At 40.1% G+C, this 5045-nt stretch overlaps 1 pseudogene; it reads right to left on the bottom strand.

The window, feature by feature from the left end:
* Nucleotides 1-3930: 3930 nt before the first annotated feature.
* Nucleotides 3931-4690, bottom strand: LOC122102278 (annotated as a pseudogene).
* Between the last annotated feature and the right edge of the window lie 355 nt (nucleotides 4691-5045).

The following is a 5045-nucleotide window of genomic DNA, read 5'->3' as shown; positions in this document are numbered from 1 at the left end:
GCAGAAAAGTTCAGAGGTGGCCTGAGCAGAACAAGATGACTTCCAGCTGTAAGCAATCACGGGGGCTGAGAAGATGACATCTACTTTCCTGTTAACCCTTAAAAGTGACATATGGGTTTCTGCAAAGATTACAAGCAGATTGAGAAGACAATGCTCTTTTGTACATGTTACCAGCCCTCAGGTCCTACAAATACTTTGTGATTTTTAGAAATGGATTCTCTCCCAGCGAAATTGCCTTACTAGAAGTTTGCCTGGTTGTGAGGAATTTTTCATATTTATCAGCCTTTAAATAATACCAAAAGGACAAGAGAAAAATAATCATAATTCCTTTAGAAACTCTGTAGAAGAAACTGTTGTGTCTATTTTATAGTGAGGAAGCCCAGGTGATTGTGAATGCTTGTCAAGTCTGACCAGAATCAAAAAGAAGAGAAAGGAAGACAGAAAGACCAGATCCAATGTCTCTTCAGATTCTCAGTTCTCTCTCTCTCTCTCCCATCTCCAACCCTCTCTCCATCTCCAACCCTCTTTCCATCTCTCTCTCTCTCTCTCTGTGATCACCAGATCAATACCTGGGAGTTGTCCTATGTATGGTCTACTTTCTTATTTGATATTTTTTTCTACTATGCTTCTCAGAGACATTTGTTTCAATGCACCTCTAATAACACCGTACTAGGTCTACAGACATCATTCGCTGGGTCATAATGCATTGACCTTTGCCAAAAGACATCTCACAGTCCGTGGTCCAACACTTCCTCTTGGCCTTTCCACCCGCTTCTTGACCTTGTCAAGCCTGTCAACCAAACAACATTAATGAGCTATCTGTTTAGTATTATTTAAGACATACCAATTATCTATCTTGTGCCAGGCATTGTTTTAGATCCTGAGGAAGAAAACCTGTAAATCTACACACTTCATAGTTTGCAAAGGATTTTTTAAGTTATAAAGCTTTCAAGATTAATAACCAAATTCACTTGAATTGTCCATGTAAAGTCTGGGCAAAAGAAACATTTCAGACCCAGGAAGAAAGAAGAGTTTTCTGAAAGACAGTGTGCTGATCATTAATAGAGATTTGTGTGGTATCTAATGTTAGCCCAATGAGCTCCCTTCCCATAGCTTAGTATACTCCTTCCCCTCTCCACAGCTTAGCATGCTCCCTTCCTAGGCAACACGAGGCCCATTTAATAAAGGCAGTAAAGAATCAGCCTCCAAACCTCTTTACCTTGAGACAGCACTCCTCTGGGGCAGCTGCCACCAAATAAGGCAGCAAGAGCCCCTCAGAGTGACCTTCAGGTCTAGGCAGCTGCAGGCCCCTTATCTATTGCTGGGGCAGAAGCCATAAATCCTAGTCCACCATGATGAAGCCCCTGGTCCACACGTTCACACCAGGGTCTCTGCCTCCTAGCCCCTTCTAGCCCCCTTAGCCTCAGTAGGTTATATAGGTCACCTCAGACAATAGCTAGCACTTCTTCTCACACTCTCCCTTGTGAGAAGGGATCTTGCCAGTCCCTTTGCTGGCAATAAACTTTTTCTTTGTTTTTGTACCTGAATGTGTGTGTGGTTTTCTGGCAAAGACTAATGTACTCAAGCATCTAGTGTCCCCAGCTTTATTCCATCCAAAGGCCCAAACCAAGAGAGAGAACCTCACGGACCAGGAACAGTATACAATAACTGCAGGTACCCAATATGGGTTGATGTGGGGAAGGGGTATAGCCTGTTGCTTGAACCCAGGAATTTAATGTCCTTTGATCTGTATGTAGAGACCACCCAACAAAGATCATTGGGTTGGATAATTAATTTTTCTAATAGGAACAATTCTAAGATAGCTGGTTTCTCAATGAATTTCTAGCAGCAATCGATCACTTTATAATTGATTGGAAAAACTGGCAAGTATGCATGTGCTGGTAGATGAATTAGAAATGTGGACGGATGATTTTTCCCCTCATGAGTCTATCTGTTCTTGTAAAATAATATAGGGGGAAGCAGTATTGAGGAAACACAAATGGCTCAAAGATCTTAAGCTCTATCTGTGAGTTGTCAGTTTAGAAGATTTGGACAAGAATGTAGGAGGCTAGACAGAAGGCACAACAGAAGAGGAGAGTAAACACAATACATGACTTCAGGTCCTTGAACTGGTTTTTGGTTTAAAAAAAAGTTAAAAGAAAGACAGATCAATATTACCGCATTTGAACTTGGCCTTCCTAAAAACAGTGCGTCTGTGGGCAGGGTTCATGTGACATAGTAATGAGTCATAATGACACCTTTGCCATGACCTAGGGGGAAAAGATTTGTGCCTTCCTTTGGGTTTCAGCAGATCTACTTTTGACATTCAAAGAGAAAACCAGAGGAGAGGGAAATACCCTCACTCCTGACACTACCAGGGAAGAAATTCACTTTAGAGGTCACAGTCTATGACAAACACACTCATGCAAATTCTCTGCTGGCTTTCATGCTCCATTTCTTTACCAACTATGTAGCTAAGCAAAATGGAACAGGAAATAGTGTCTTGGGAGAAATAAAGTTGCTGGGGTTAGATACAGGACACCTTAATATAAAGAAATCAAAAATGTTAAACTATATTACTCTTAAGATGAATCTATCAGGGTGATTGTGGAATAGTACATGCTACCAAGACAACGGATTAATACGATGCCTGAATATGATTTGGTATTAAATATTTCTGGATTTAGAATTAAAGGGACTAATTAATAAGAGGGATATGGGGGCCAAGGACCTTTTGCTCTTTGTTTGACTGTTTGTTTATGGCCCTTGAAATTAAAATGCTTTTTAGGGTTTTGAGCCACTACATTTTTAATTTTGCCTTTTGATCGAAAAAATCTAAAATATTTACTGTCTTACTCTCTTTGAAAAAAAAAAAAACATTTGTCCATGCCTTGTAGATTACCCAAGAATGTATAGGTCTTAGGTAAAGGAGACCCAGGTTTGAGTTCTACTGAGACACACCATTCATTCCACAAATATTTATCAAGATATACCCTGTCTTCATGCAGCTTTCACCATACCACTCTCTTCCGGATTTTCCCTTTCTTCACTTTCCAATTTCTATCAATCCCCTTGGACAGTTGTTCCTAGTCTTCTAATACCATCTCTAGAGCTCAGACCTCAGATTCCCTTCTCTTTTTTATCACTACTACTTGCTGTTCAGTTTTCCCCTTGGTACATTTCCTGCACTCTAACTGTCATTTTTGCTATCTGTACTTGATGTTGAACCGACATCTGAAACTTCACCTGTATAGAATGAATATCCTTCAGCCTTGCACCTGCTCTCTTCTGGGAGTCTTCTAAGTATTGGAATGCTATCACTGCATTCTATTATCTGTTTATTTGTTATTAGCAAGTCATAATTCTAAACCATTGTATCAGTTTCTTCATTTGAAAATGACCATAGCACCTATCTTAGAGTTGGTACTGGTCAGAATACCTGTCATAATGCCTTGTAGATCCATTCTTCTTTCCTCCTTCTTCAGGTCCTTACTATGTCATTGTGCACTCACTACCAACATTTCCTAAGTGATGTCTTCAGTTTGATAATAAAGTACTCATAGGTCCCGTTAAAGATGAGGAAAGTTGCATGAGGCCTCATAGCTTAGCAAGTGTCAAAGTTGAGATTTAAACCATGGCCATATGAAAATCCACTCTTCTTCTCTAGAAATAGTTCTACTTCAGTTTATCCTGGGGGAGGAGCAGAACCCAAGAGGTGCAGCCTGATACTAAAGATGGCACAAAAACAAAAACAAAAGCTGGCATGAACAAGCTGATATATCAGAATCTTCTGGATTGTCACACAAAGCTATTGAATCAAATTTTCTATTGATCAGACCCAGAAATACGCATTTTTTCACAAATAGACCTTTTATTTATCACTATTAAAACTCTGAATTTTAAACAGATTCTTGGTGCATATCCATCAGCTCACTTAACTTTAGCACCAGTCGTTACTAGTAGCTTTCCAGAACTACCACCTTCACCAAGAAGCTCCCTGAGTTTTCCCAATTCAAACTTGGGCTTTTTTCAACATTCTTACTTTTCTAACAAAGACCTCATGAAGTGGACAAATAGACCTGCAAGCCTTTTCTATGTCTTTCCCAATGCTGTCTGGAATCAATTTATTAACTGTTTCTTCCAAGTCATTGATCTGGGCTTCTCAGGTCATGATTTCCATCATCTTCTTCCGGATCTGGTGGAAGACTGATGCTGAGCCTAGGAGGTCTTGCAGATCTGATCGTTGCTTTTTTTTTTTTTTTAGTAAAACCAACATAGAACAGAAGCAAATAACCAGCTGTAGCCTTGACATCAACATGAGCTTCAATCATGGTCTGCCACTTTTTGACCATAGAGCACATTTTGTCTCGGGCGAGATCCATGCCATGGATGTTGGTGAGGCAGTTCCTGCCCTGAACATCCTCAGTAATTAGCTTGAATTTTCTAAGTGCGACTTTATCATTCTGCAGACCAGCAAGGCTCACTTCAAACACCCGACCCTTGAGGCCATCAGATGCGGTTTTGGTTCTTTGAGTCCGCGTGAGTACTGTTTTCCCAATATTCCTTATATTGAACATGGCCAGTGCTTTCACATCATACCAATCTTTCTTAGAAAATGGATCAACTGCTTCCTTCTTGGCTCCTTTTTGCCCCTTTTTGTAAGGAGATTTTCTTGCCTACCGCCATGGTGCTGGTCAGAGAGCCCAAAGGGCAAAATGTGCACTTAAAAAAAAAGTTCCAGGGGAAATATTTGTGCAGTCAGAATTTGGTACCCTTGATCTAAGTTTTCAAAGGTAGATTTCTGAAATATTTAGAACCAACAAATATATGATCATAACTTTTAAAATGGGAGAAATTATTCAAAAAATAAATGGGGTTGTGGCTGTTCCAGTAGTTGAGTAACCTGTCCAGCAAGTTCAAGCCCTAGATTTCTAGCACTACAGAAGGGGCTCATCCTATAATTGTAGCTACTCAGGAGGCCAAAGTCTGAGGATTATGGTTCAAAGCCAGCCCAAGCAGATAAATCAGAAAGACTCTTAATAAGA

This window comes from Dipodomys spectabilis, unplaced genomic scaffold, assembly GCF_019054845.1.
Source record: "Dipodomys spectabilis isolate Male_0828 unplaced genomic scaffold, ASM1905484v1 ptg000783l, whole genome shotgun sequence".
Lineage (NCBI taxonomy): Eukaryota > Metazoa > Chordata > Mammalia > Rodentia > Heteromyidae > Dipodomys > Dipodomys spectabilis.
Note: the sequence above shows the minus strand (reverse complement) of the source record. Positions and strands in the feature narration are given on the sequence as shown.